Genomic DNA, 14,783 nt, shown 5'->3' on the forward strand with positions numbered 1-14,783 from the left:
GTCTCGCCACTGTTGTTTAATGTTGGCATTGCCTCGACCAATTTTGTAAAATAGTCAAAAACAACTATAATGTACTCATGCCCCCTGGCCAAGGTGGGGTTACATGTCATGAAGTCAATGCGCCATTTGGCGAATGGTCCAACAATGATGACAGGATGCAATGGTGCAGGTGGTAATCTAGCTTTATGGTCATAGATCTGGCATCCGTGACAACTTCTGATAGTAATTATATAATCTTTGAATATGGTAGGCCAGAAGTAACCAGCACGAAGAATTATCTACGTGGTAGCATAACTAGATAAGTGTCCACCACAAGCACTTGAATGGAAATCATTCAAAACTTTCTCGGCTTCCTCATGAGTGAGGCACCTTCGTAAAATCGTATCGATACCATGATGATAAAGAGTTCCACTAACGATCAGATAAGATATGGCTTGGTATCGGATATGTCGCTGTTGCGAATGAGAGGTATCAGGCCGGAAAGATTAGGTCTGGTGATAAATCAGTATATCTCCATACCATGTGTTAGATGACGAAATCAGGAACAAAGACTCATCCAGAATTTATGGTTCTGATGTTGAATCAATGATATTCGAGGGAAGGTCGCAAAGAAGCTCGACAAAGACTAGAGATTTATTTGATTTGGGTTTGATGAATTCCAAATCAAACTCCTACAAAATGACGATCCATTTTGAGTATTTTCCCTCGGCATTTGACGTGACAAAATATATGTCATAGGGTTGCAATCCGAAATGACAATGATCTTTCAGAGCAGGATGTAGTGGCGAAATATCTCTACAACTTGAATAGCAACCAGAGCCAACTTTTTGACATAAGAGTACTTAAATTTTGTATCATTGAAATTATGGCTCAAATAATATATCGGATGTTCAATCCCATCTTCTTATTTAACTAAAACCATTCCAATGGTTGTATCTCCAGCAACGAGATACAGGTAGTAGTCATTTTGATAATTTAGGGAATACATTAATGAGGATCAAATCAAGGTATCTTTAAAAGCATCAAAGGAATCTTGCGCAACCTAATCCCGATGGAAGGGTATCCCTTTTTTCAATAAACAATTAAATCCTTTAGCCATTTCAACATAATTGGGAATGAACCTCCTCAGAAAGTTAGCCTTCCCTTGGAGTCTTTGTAACTGCAGTAGATTTGAAGGTGGAGGCAAATCAAGGATTTCCTGAATCTTAAGTGGATCGAGTTGAATTCCCTCCTTACACACTAGGAATCCAATCAAATGACTAGAACCAGTACAAAACACACATTTGTGTGGATTGAGTCATATTTTGTAGTGTCAGAATCGTAAAAATATAGCTCTCAAATGCTGCGGGTGATTAGTCCGTTTTCACGAATGAGTAGGTAAATCTTCAAGATATGGTTGAACAATATGTTTGATGTCATGGAAGGCACAATTCATTACCCTCTGAAAAGTTTCCCCTACGTTCCTCGAACCGAAAGGGAGTTTCCTATAAGAGAATGTGCCCCTGTTAGAAATAATACTAAGAGGGGGGGTGAATCAGTATTATCAAGTCAATTATTTTCTTTTTCAAACCCAGATCATATATGCTGCTTCAGTTAGTGAAAATTGTGTATATACACAACTACAGATAAGGAAACCCGCGTATACCATGCAAACTTATAATTTAATTAATCTTACAGATGTTGATCATTAATCTGTGTATCAGAATCAAATAAATAGTAACCAGAAAAAGTGAAACAGAGCGGAAGAAAATCACACACAAGAACACAAGATATAAGGTGGAAACCCAATGTGGGTGAAAACCACCTGCTGCAATTCATCTCTATCTTCTTTTAATTAGAAACTTCTTTTTACAATGTTTCTGTACTGGTGCAGTCTTTTACCAATACGCAGGCTACTATCTGCAGAGAGCTACAACCCTCTCTCATTCTCCAGCTTCTCCTGGAAGGGATCTACAACCCCCTTAGCTCTTGTACTAGCTGGGATACTAGTACGCAGGCTACTACCTGCAAAAGGCTACAACCTTCTCTTTACTTCCAGGGACCACGTTTCATAAATTTTCAGACTGGATCCATGAACATCAATCAATCATCAAGAATTTCTGCATCAAACAATCTCCTTTTCACCAATTAGAACTGAATCAAGTAGACACTTCTCTGACAGCTGTACCTAGAACACAGTAATAGTAACCACACACCAAATTCTGAACCCAGAACACTGCAGCAATAAACAGAAGCAGCTAGAACACAACTCAAGAGATGTACGCTACTTCAATACCCAGAAACCTGTGTGCATACGCTTCTGTGTTTGGACCAACCTGCTTATACGATGTTCTTACGCACATAACCAGTGTATATATGTGCCTTCGCTTCACTGAACCTGCATACAGATCTATAAATGATAATTCACTCTTTCAAATATTCAGATATTAATTAACCTAGATTACCAGATTTATAGATCAAGCAACTCGCATACACCCATTTTTCTCTAACACAGACAAGTTTCAATAGCAAGATGATGCATCAACTACTCCCAGCTTCTGTCTGAGGTATTCAAAAGTTTCCCTAGGCGGAGGTTTGGTGAGAATATCAGCAACTTGTTCCTTAGAGGGAACATACTCCAATTTGACCTTTTGTTCCAACACTTGTTCTCAGAGAAAATGATACTTGATCGGTATGTGCTTAGTCTTTGAATGCATGACATGATTCTTTGAGATATTGATAGCACTTGTATTATCACATAAGATGGGGATAGGTGGAGTACAAGTGATTTGAAAATCCTGTAAAGTTTGCATCATCCAAAGGAGTTGAGTGCAACAAGATGCAGCAGCTACATATTCTGCTTCATCTGTAGATAATGCAATTGAGATTTGTTTCTTACTGAACCAAGATACTAATCTAGAACCCATAAAGAATGCACCACCACTAGTGCTTTTCCTATCATCCACACTTCCAGCCCAATATACATTCGTATAAGCATGAAGAGTGAGATATGTATCTCTAGGGTACCATAAGCCATAGTTTTGAGTTCCTTGAAGATACTTGAAAATTCTCTTTACTTCCTGAAGATGAGTTTCCTTAGGATTTGCCTGAAATATTCCAACCATTCCCACTGCATGCATGATGTCTGGTCGGGTACCTGTTAAATAGAGCAGACTTCCAATCATGGATCTATAAGTTGGTTGATGCACTGCTATTGATTCATCATTTGCACTAAGGATACATCCTGTAACCATAGGGGTACATACTGGTTTCGAATCTTCCATGCCATACTTCTTCAAAATCTGCTTGAGGTACTTGGTTTGAGATAAAAAGATACCGCCTTCATTTTGTTGGATTTGTAATCCAAGAAAATATGTCAGTTCTCCAAGCAAGGACATTTCGAATTCTTTCTACATCACCAAGGAAAAGCTTTGACTCATAGCTTCTTCATTGCTGCCAAAGATGATATCATCAACATACACAACAAGTATTAGCAATTTGTTATTTTCAATTTTTATATAAAGATTGCTATCTGCTGATCCTTTTGAGAAACCTTGTTGATGAAGATATTTGTCCAGACGATAATACCAAACCCTTGGAGCTTGTTTATGACCATAGAGAGCCTTCTTAAGTCTGCATACAAGTTTTGGATCATTTCTAAGGATGAATCCATCTGGTTGCTCAATATACACTTCTTCTTCTAAGTCTCCATTCAGAAAAGCTGATTTCACATCCATTCAAAATACTTTGAACTTCTAAAAGCTTGAGAGAGCAAGGAACATTTGGATAGCCTCAAGTCTAGCAACAGGAGCAAAAGTTTCTTCAAAGTCTATCCCTTCTTGTTGAGCATACCCTTTACAAACAAGTCTGGCCTTGTTTCTAATAACTTCCCCATTTTCATTCAATTTGTTTTTAAAGATCCATTTTGTCCCTAGGACATTCTTATCTTTTGGTCTAGGAACCAACTCCCAAGTGTTATTCTTTTCGATCTTCTCAAGTTCTTCATCCATTGCCTTGACCCATCATTCATCTTTGCATGCCTCTTTTACATTTTGTGGTTCAGTGGAGGAGAGCAATGCCAAATAGCTTGAGGCTTCTACAATTGTTCTTCTTGTTTGTATACCTGCCTCTTTCTGCCCCAGAATTTGAGTTTCTGGATGATTCTTTTGAACGTATCTGGATGGAGTCTTCTCTTCTATCCTTATCTGTTCCTCTAGTGCTTCTTGAGCTTCTTCTTCATCATAAGTCTGATTTGATGTTGAAGGATAGTCCTCATTATCTTCGAAATCTTCGGAATTTACTTGCCTAGGAATGTTTCCTTCTTCATCAACCACTACATCAATGCTGTCAACAATTCTTCCAAGTCTTTTATTGTAACACTTATATGCTTTGCTGTGGGGAGAATAACCAAGGAGAATGCCTTCATCTGCTCTAGGTTCAAACTTGCCAAGATTTTCATCATTATTTTTAATATAGCATTTGCTTCCAAAAATTTTGAAATGTTTTACCGTAGGATTCCACCATACTAGAGCTCATGAGGAGTTTGAGTGCTATTCACCCGGACATTTGTCTTGTTGAGAATAACAACTGCAGCAAATGCAGCTTCACCCAGAAGGTTGTGGGAGTTCCAGACTCATCAAGCATAGCACGAGCCATTTGTTGAACTGTTCTGTTCATCCTTTCCACTACTCCATTTTGCTGAGGAGTCCTAGCTGTAGAGAATTCCCTTCTTATTCCATGTTCTTCACAAAAATTGAAAAATTCATTCGAGGTAAATTCTCCTCCTTGATCAGATCTGAGGCATTTGATTCTGTGATCTGATTCGTTCTCCACCAAGGCTTTGAATGATTTGACCTTTTCAAAGGCTTCATCTTTGTGCTTCATAAGTCCTATCCAACACATCCTGGAAAAGTCATCAATGAATAGTATAAAATATTCTTCTCCTCGAGGTGACCTTTTCCTAGATGGACCACATACATCAGTATGGACAAGTTCAAGTGGCCTACTAGTTGATCCTTCCTTCTCAGGGAAGTTAGTTCTGGTTTTCTTACCAAACTGACATGATTTGCATATTGTATTGTCTGGAATTCTGATGTCTGGAAGACCACGAACTGCCTGGTATTTGCATGCTTTCCTTATCTGTGAGAAGCTAAGATGCCCCAATCTTCTGTGCCATAGCCAGTGTTCATCATTCTTTCTTAGATAGCATTGATGTTGTCCTTCTTTGAATATGTATAAATTATTTGTAGTTCTTATGCCTTTGATCACTATTTTTCCTGTATCAAGATCACAAACACTACATCCATTTGATCGAAATATTATCTCAGTTCCTTGATCACACATTTGACTGACACTCAATAGATTATGCTTTAAGCCATCAACATACATAACATTTCCAACTTTGACCTTTTCTTTCAACTAAACCGAACCTTTACCTTTTATGAACGCAGGGGTGTCATTTCCAAATGATACCTTCTTCTCCTTCTCTAAGGCACAATATGACTGAAGTTTTTCTTTATCACCCATCATATGTTTTGAACATCCACTGTCGATGTACCATTCATTTTCCTGCCCTTCCGCATATAAGGCTATACCACATCTTTCTAGTTGCGGTTCTTTCATTCTCCATGTTTTGGCATTTGAGACTTGCTCCTTCTGAGTTGTCTGCCGAAACCTGCTCCTGCATTCAGAATCTTCATGACCGAAATTGTTACAAATAGAACATTCTATTTCATTTTCAAGAGTAGAAAAGTTATTGTAGGTCCTTTTCATGATCCTAGTCATACTCCTCTGTTTTTGAGCTTCTCTAGTCATGATAGTTTTGTAGGCAACACACTGAGCTACTTTGTGTCCAAAGTTATGACAAGAGAAACATTGGCCATTGAAGAAATTCCTGCGATTATCAAATCTACCAGCCAAATGATTGTAGTTTCTATTGATATCCATTCTTGAGGCAAATTGAGAAGGTTTTACCTGTGGCTGGTTGTAGCTTCTGCTCATCCTTAAAGTAGATTGCCCCTGATTTACCTGGTAGTCTTTGTTCATTCTTGAGGTAAATTGTCCCTGATTTACCTGGTGAGCAGCATTGTGCCTTTGCTGTTGATTGTCAACCTTTTCACTTCTTCTTGCTACATCAAGATAACTTTTGGAGGTGGATGGCTTATGTGCTTGAGATGATTCTTCATTATATCCCAGACCTGTCTTGATTAGTGGAGAACGTTGCACTTTGATAATCTCATTTAAGTGTCAGATACTTTAACAAATCTAAGATTAAGAGTTTTTGTTTTCTCAATCTCTTTTCTAAGTCCCACAATTTCACATTCTAACTTTTCATGATGTTTTTCCTTTTCAGCAAGTTGGAATTGTAGAGTATCTATGATCACATTCTTCTCTTCTAAACAAATTTTGAGTCTAGAAATATCTTCATAAAGACCCGTTCATCTATGGCATCCACAAAATCATCATCTTCAAAAGCCATTAAAAGTTTATCATTATAACCTTGTTCATCTTCATCACTATTTGAAAGTCCATCACTATCTTCATGAGTGTAATAGATTTTCTTATTTACATTCTGTTTCTTGTTCCATCTAGCAGGTTCCTTACCTTTGTCAAGCTTATCTTTATGAGGACACTTGGCAGCATAGTGACCGACTCTTCCACAAGCAAAGCATTTGAAAGGTAACTTACCTCTGAATCTTCCAGCACCCCGTTGAAGGTTCTTGACAAAATTTGATTCTTCCTCTTCTTCTGACATATGTCCTAACTCATAGTAATCTCCTTTGCCTGAAGCCTTGAATGTAGCTTCTCTCCTGTCTGATGGTCCTCCTTTCCTCATTTCGTAAGTAGCTAGAATTCCATGCAGCTGTGACATGGTAAGGTTCTGTAGATTCTGTTTTTCTTCTATTACAGAAACTTTTGATTCAAACTTAGAGGACAAAGATCTTAGAACCTTTGCAACTACAACAGCCTCTTTTATTTCTTCACCCAAGTTTTTCATACAATTAAAAATCTCATCTATACGTAGGAAATAGTTAGCCACACTTTCATCACTGTGCATTCTGAGATTTTCATACTAAATTCTGAGGGTTTGAAGTTTTTCTCATTTTACCTGTTCATCTCCTTCATAGCTCAGAACGATCTTGTCCCATATTTCTTTTGCAGTTTTATACTGCATAACCTTGACGAATTCTGATTGAGATAGACATCCTAATAGAGTATTGACAGCCTTTGCATTTGTTTCATATTGCTTCTTGCCAGCCGGATCTGTAGGAGTTGCTGATGGAAAAGTGTACCCTATATCTATGATATCCCAGACTTCTGTACCAAGAGATTGAAGATAGGCTGTGACTCTTACCTTCCAATAGACGAAGTTGGTCCCATCAAAAATTGGTGGCCTAATCGATGCTTCTCTCTCGTAGTTGCTCATGATGATAGATCTTCCTTCATGCGATCAAGCTTCTTCTGAAGGACCTGCTCTAATTCCAATTGTCGGAAATAATACTGAGAGGGGGGGGGGGTGAATCAGTATTATCAAGTCAATTATTTTCTTTTTCAAACCCAGATCATATACGCTGCTTCAGTTACTGAAAACCGCGTATATACCCAACTACAGATAAGGAAACCCGCGTATACCATGCAAACTTATAATTTAATTAATCTTACAGATGTTGATCATTAATCTGTGTATCAGAATCAAATAAACAGTAACCAGAAATAGTGAAACAGAGCAGAAGACAATCACACACAAGAACACAAGATATAATGTGGAAACCCAATGTGGGTGAAAACCACCTGCTGCAATTCGTCTCTATCTTCTTTTAATTAGAAACATATTTTTACAATGTTTTTGTACTGGTGTAGTCTTTTACCAGTACATAGGCTGCTACCTGCAAAGATCTACAACCCTCTCTCGTTCTCCAGCTTCTCATGGAAGGGAGCTACAACCCCCTTAGCTCTTGCACTAGCTGGGAAACTAGTACATAGGCTACTACCTACAAAAGGCTACAACCTTCTCTTTACTTCCAGGGACCATGTTTCATAAATTTTCAGACTGGATCCATGAACATCAATCAATCATCAAGAATTTTTGCATCGAACAATCTCCTTTTCACCAATTAGAACTGAATCAAGTAAACACTTCTCTGACAGCTGTACCTAGAACACAGTAACAGTAACCACACACCAAATTCTGAACCCAGAACACTGTAGCAATAAACAGAAGCAGCTAGAACACAACTCAAGATATGTACACTACTTCAATACCCAGAAACTTGAGTGCATATGCTTCTGTGTTTGGACCAACCTGCGTATACACTGTTTTTACTCACATAACCAACGTATATACGTGCCTTCGCTTCACTGAACCTGCGTACAGATTTATAAAGGATAATTCACTCTTTCAAATATTCAGATATTAATTAACCCAGATTACCAGATTTATAGATCAAGCATGCGCCACATATAACGGATCAAAATCATACAAAGATACTATTATTCAAGCCTTAAGATTATGACCCATCAATAGAACTTATCCTTCTCTTTGCGCTCAGGTTCCTCCTTCATTCAGATCCAGATCTGCACCATAACCCAATCACCAATATTCCAGATCTAGCACTTTATTAGATATTCAATAATTCAGATGATCCTTTGCCAAATGATCTCCTTCCTCTTTTATAGTCTTAGGCCTTTCACAATACCACGGTCCAAAACCATAACAAAACAATACCATGGACCCAATGCTTGGGATCAATACTTCTGACGAGATACCATGGCCCAAAACCATAGCTTCAATTTCCAAGGACTAAATACCACGGACCAAAAATAAGTTCTCCAACATGTACGTGCTTTTCCTTGCGTGAAATTGCGTGTATATGCATACGCACCTTTGGAACATCTAACCCACGTGTATATGCATCTTCATCTAGGTGAACCTACGTATATATCTGTTCTTTCATTTTGAGAGCCTGAACTGAGATCTGTCACCAGAGTGAGTTGCCATCAAGGACAACACCTGTGCCATAGCACCAAACCTGTGTCATAAAGCCAACAACCCCATGGACAAATAAAAGTATTTTTATATTGGTCCTCTAGGTGGATATTCATCTTATTATAGCTAGAAAAACCATCCATAAATGAGAATATTTCACATCCGGCACATTCATAAATAATTTGGTTGATAAAGGGAGTAGGATAATTGTCTTTTGGACAAGCCTTATTAACATCCCTATAATCGACGCACACTCGTATTGTCCCTTGTTTCTTCATGACAGGAACAATATTGGAAACCCAATCAGTAAGAGGAACAGTGTAAATGAAACCATCATGTAAAAATTTTTCAACTTCTATTTTAATAGCAACATCCTTCTTTGGATGAAAAAAATGGAGGTGCTGTCACACTGGTTTGACATCAGGATACATTTTGATTTCATGTTCAACTATACTAGATTCAATTCCTGGCATCTCCTTATATGACCATGCAAATATATCTCGAAATTCATGAAAAAGAGCACGATAAATATCAAGTTCCGACGGAGAAAAAGATTTTCCAATATGAATGTTTTCTACAATGTTAGGTTTGGTCGAAATATTGATAGAAATAGTTTCTTCAATATTTGGTAGGTTTCACTCAGAATCTACTGTATCTATGAAAACAGAATTCCAAAGGAAATCAACAATTGAAGGGTGATTAAGTTCATTTGAATAATCTTCTATGTGATCTGGAATATGGGAATGATGGTGATAATATTCCCATGGTTCTCCTTCCATCATCATTGAGTGGATGATTCCTTCATTAGTAGAAAATATACGTGAAAAAGGATCGAAGGAAGTAACATATTCTAATGAATGATCTACCCATACAATTGGAAAAAATGGATTTGGGTTCACTGCGCAATCCAAAAAGATTGATTGTTATGCTAGGTCAATAGGTCTTCGTGGCATGATTTCATTACTACTATCAACTTGGAAGCTATTGGTAATCTTCCTTAAGTCAGATGAAGTGGAAGATATCATGTTGCAAGTCTCCACTTTTGCGACTTCCACCAAATTTGATGGTGGTGGTAGTGAAAAAATACCCATTAGGGAAGAATCTTTAAAGATACCTACACCAATGTTTTGAAGAGATAGCGGGGGTTTGTGTACCAACAGAATGCTTCTAGTAGCGTGTGAACTAGAGGCGAAGAAGGCGAGCTAGTCGATAATTTTGATTCCACTCTTATGAGGGAATGCAATCGTACGAAAGTATGTTGAAACCACAACAACCATAGCATAAACCCACAGTCTTCCTAGCAAAATGTTGTAGTCAAGGGGTCCATCAACATCCTCAACTTCAACAGTTGTTGTTTTGCCTCCTAGTTTGATTTGCAAATTACTCAATATTCCACAAGGCATGCATGTGCTAGTGTCAAAAGCTTTTAACATTGTTGGTGAACATGAAAAAAGTGGTGAGCCAAGTGTTTTCTAGCAACTCATAGACATTATACAAATAGATGCCCCCTCATCAATAATGGTTCGATGAACAAGTTTATTCAAGGCATTTACCTGAATCATAAATGCTAATTGCACTGGTAACTGTGGCATATAACCCGCATGGTTAAAAACCACAAGATTGGTATCAGTTGGATCGATTCAACCAATTGCTAAAAACAAAGCCTACTTTTGGGAGGTGCAATTCTGAAGTACCTCGAGCATAGACATAGCAGAAGGTGATTGAGTCGAATCTTCTACTACATTATAATTTTGTGCAACTCAAGCTCGAGGGTTAAATGTCGATTTATGCACAACTCCCTTAGGCGATTTTATTGTTAACTCTGGTGCAATGGGTGGTGGAATAGGATCATTTGAAGTCAAAGTCGAAGGATTAGGTTGATCAGCATGGTTATTCAACGACAACAGTTGATTTCCATAATCTTTACTTCATGTTGACACCAAAACATCATCTTTCAGCTTAGAGGTGGATAGCATAAGCACTTGGGAAGTGGAAGCATGGTCTGTAGCAACCATATTTGTCTCCAATTTTGGAAAATGATCAGTCAATACTGCAGATGTATTAAAAGTCTTCAGAAGCTTTGAGACTTCAAAGCGATGAGGACTATCTAACGTAAAATGCTCATCATTACAGATCAAACACGGGTAACAATTTTTCCTAGCTGAAGGAGAGGAATTAGATGATTTCTCTTGAGGGGAATTATTTTGTTTCTTCTTGTTTTTCCCCTTCTTCTTACTTCCTGGTTGCTTTTCAGTCTTGCCCTTGTCAGATGACATGGTATTGATTTTGGAAGTAAGAGTGTTATCAGGTGCATTTGTAGTTTGATTGGAAATGGCAAGTGTTTGACCAGATGATCTACTTGTCGTTTTTTTGCTCGAAGAAACAATCACAATATCACCAACCTGAGAGTCTTCACTCGATGATGGAGGAGGAAAATGAAAGCTAGTCAGGGTGCATTCAAGATCTTGTCATAGACTGTGCCAGATTTTGTATAAATCAAGTCCAAATATTAGGCACGAGCAATTACTTTCTCTTCAGTGAAAACTCCACCTTTCACCACATCCTCAGTGATAGATGGCAACAAGGACTTTCTAAACCACTCAGCTAGAAGTTGATCAAGAACATAAGTTTTAACCATTCGACAATGACGATGCCACTCATGAATATGATCAGAGATATGAGTAGCAATAGTCTGTTTAAAGTTGGTTAATAGTTCCGTTCTAGTTTCATATCGTATGGGTAATTGGAAGTGGGTTAAAAACATGGTAGATAAGGGAGTGAAGTTATCGAAATAAGCTCGTGGTAACTCAATGTAGCACTTCGCAGCTGGACTAGTAATTTTTCTCTGGAAAGGATGAAGTTTAATAGAATCATCATTCAAGGAGTTTGATGAACACCATAAATGAAAAGTCATGACATGGTTGGATGGGTCCTCTCCATGGTTTCCATTGAATTTTGGAATATCGGAAGATAACTTATGAGGAATCACCGACCACCAAGGTGCATACTGAATTGGGTCATTGGTGAACCGGTTTAGATCTGGTAATTTAGGTGTCGCAACGAAAGGAAACTATCTATTGAGGTCAGCTTGAACATATCCAGGGTAAGATGGGATTGCCTGGACGATAGGCCTTTACATACCAGCATAAGGCATCTACTGTTGGTAACCTTGATAACGGTAAGTTTGTTGAGAAAATCTGACATAAGGTTGTTGTTGTGCACCAGGGTATATTTGTTGTTGTCCAACCCCGGCATAGGCTTGCTAACCAGGACTTGGATAAACTTGTTGTTGACCAATCCTAGCGTAAGCTTGTTGTCCAAGTCCATGTGGAGGTTGGTATTGCTAGAATTTTTGTTGTTGATATTGGGGCTGCCAAGGCTGTTGAAGCAACTATTTTTGTTGTTGGTACAATGGTTGTTGATTTAACATTTTTTGTTGCCCACCAATGTAAGGTTGACCAGGTTGTGAATACACTAAACCAGTGTAATTTTGAGTCATTCCAGTAAAAGGTAAACTAGCCTAAAGTTGTTGGACTCCAGACACAAGTGGTTGTTGTAAAAGTGCCTAAGAAGGATGGATTTGTATACCTGAAACTTGGAGGTCTGAGGTTGAAGGGCCAGCTTGCAGATGTTGAGATATAACAATCTAAGCTTGTGACTGTGGTACAGTTGTAATAATAGGTGTTGTAGGTATGAATGATACAGATTGCATGGGTTGTGATGGATACACAAGCCTAGGTTGAATGAGCATGGTTGGCTACCACTAACAGACAGTTATTCCAGGCTGACCTAAAGACAATGACATACTGACATATGGTTGCCCCCCAGAAAATGGAAGATAAGGAGAATGTGCATATTGTTCTCCATATGGGGTAGTCTAGTGCAAAGCAGATACATAGGATGGTAACCAAATGAACTAGCTTGATGTGAACTTGATGGGTCCAGTTGTTCGATATCTATTAATGAGGAACCAAATAAAAATTCCAGTAGAGGACATTGGTGAAGACCAAAGGATAGAAGCAACACTTGTGTGGGTTCTCGATAAATATTGGTAACCCGATGGGATGGATGGAACACCATACAAGTGTGACTTAGGTGTCATAGTAAACATTGAAGAGGTTGAAACAAAATATTTTGTTGTAGCCGTAACAAATGGTACGGTCTTTGATGTTGACTCTGCCATAGTCAAATGTCCAAATAACTTTCCTAATGAATCAATGGGTGTCTGAAAGTAATCAGGATCAAAAGGAGCAGCAAAATGAGGAGTATGAGGATATAGATAAAGTCCAATTCCAAAATGGAATGGAGTTTTGGGTGATTCTACGTCAGGTTCCTCTTCTATTGAAATCAAACTAGGAGGAAGAATTTCACCGTCAGGTCTGTATCAAATTTCTGGTATTTGCTGTTGAGATAAAGAGGAAGTCTCGATAGTTACAGAAGTCTGAAGATGTACTCGTTGATCTTCTTCTAGTAAGGTAACAACTTCTGATTGTTCAACCTCAAGATCCAAATGTTCTGGTAAAATAACAAGCTTAGGTTGGGCTTTGTGAACAACTTCTGGTTCATAAGTAACTTCTGATTGAACAGTGATGGGTTCAAGATCCACTTCTGGTTGAACAGACTTAGGTCTAGAATTAAGTTCTTGTTGAACAACTTCGGATTGAGAATCAACTTGTTGTTGAACAACTTGGTTACCATTTCACTAGATTCAATTCCAGTTTCCTCAGGTAATTGTGGAGATTCCACTTCAGTAACAGATGTACCAGTAACCGTAGGATTAACTAGACTCACAGTACTTACCAGTATAGGTGTTTTTGGTAATTCATATGAATAACCAGAGGCTTGTGAAGCATTGGATCCAGTCAAATGAGACCGCTTTGTCTGAATAGGTGTAGCTTCGAGTGGTAAAGGCGTTTTACTCACTGCACTTCGCAAATGATGGGGTAAGGATTGATTTTCCTCCATGATTGCTGATTGATTTTATTACAAAAATAAATAAACAAAAAGGAGTAAGTTGGGCAAAAAAGTTTACCAATCAATTGTGAACTGTAGAATACTTCTTGGCAAACCAAGAAGTACGGGCAGGAAATCTCCCCGAATACTGTGTTCTGTGTATCACAGTGTACAAGGTGGCCAACTCAGTTACCTAAGAATGGATAGAAACCCAGTGTTGTAAAGTACATGGAGGCCCAATCCATATTAGCACTGTCTAATGCGAAACCACACAGTGAGAGAATTCCCATATACTTTACGTATTGTAACACCACCCTATATACCCGAAGGTACTTGGACGAGCTACGATATACTCACGTATGTGGAATGAGGTATCACACTCGAAATGTATTGTAGATGAGTTAGCGACAACTACTATGTTTTACAGTGCTAGAACACATCTTTAGCCTAGAACCTCTAAATGTTTTGTTTTAGATGACAATGCTCCATTAGGTTAATTGATGTTAATTTTAAGTTGATCTTGATTAAGAATTTGCCTTTCAAGGTTCACCACGTGATGTATTTTCAATTCCTAGAATGCAACTAATATGATAAGCATCCTTTTCATTCAATTTTGACAATGAAAACCTTAGCTAGTAGGGATAGAGCAATCAGATTCTTGTAATCAAAGAACAAAGAACACATCTAATGCAATTTCCCTAAACTATTCCTATGAGCACACACAAACTCTTTCAATGCACAATGCAAGTTTTTCTTTTCAATTCCCTTAATGTTATGATGAAAAAAAGGAAACTAATGCACATATAATCAATCAATCTTTTTGCAAGAATGAAGACTTTACGACAGTTTCGTTTCGAAAGAAATG

This window comes from Pinus tabuliformis, chromosome 9 (assembly GCF_031772625.1).
Source record: "Pinus tabuliformis cultivar Carrire ecotype Pingquan chromosome 9, CPIR1, whole genome shotgun sequence".
Taxonomy (NCBI): Eukaryota; Viridiplantae; Streptophyta; class Pinopsida; order Pinales; family Pinaceae; genus Pinus; species Pinus tabuliformis.